This window comes from Grammomys surdaster, unplaced genomic scaffold (assembly GCF_004785775.1).
Source record: "Grammomys surdaster isolate TR1022 unplaced genomic scaffold, NIH_TR_1.0 118012, whole genome shotgun sequence".
In the NCBI taxonomy this organism is placed as follows: domain Eukaryota; kingdom Metazoa; phylum Chordata; class Mammalia; order Rodentia; family Muridae; genus Grammomys; species Grammomys surdaster.
In genome coordinates, this window is record NW_021614563.1 from 10,914 (window position 1) to 11,400 (window position 487).

Consider the following 487-nt stretch of genomic DNA (forward strand, 5'->3'; position numbering starts at 1 on the left):
CTCCCCGGCCTCAGAACCGTCACTCACCGTCACTCCCCGGCCTCAGATCCGTCACTCACCGTCACTCCCCGGCCTCACACAGTCACTCACCGTCACTCCCCGGCCTCACGTCACTCGCGGTCACTCCCCGGCCTCCCGCCGTCGCCCCCGTCACTCGCGGTCACTCCCCGGCCTCGCTCACCGTCCGTCACACGCGGGGCGCGAACTCTGGGCGCCGCCGCCGCCGCCCGGCGCTGTTATCGCCGCGGGTCACGGGGTCAGGGGGCGGGGCCGGCCGTGTTTACCCCGCGCTGACGTCAGGGGGCGGGGCCGGGCCCGCGGGACGCGTGGTTTACGCGCTGTCAGTCACGGGGGCCTGGGCGGGGCCGCGCGCCGGGGATGCCGATGACGTCAGGGGGCGGGGCCGCGCGCCGGGGATGCCGATGACGTCAGGGGGCGGGGCCGCGCGCCGGGGATGCCGATGACGTCAGGGGGCGGGGCCGCGCGC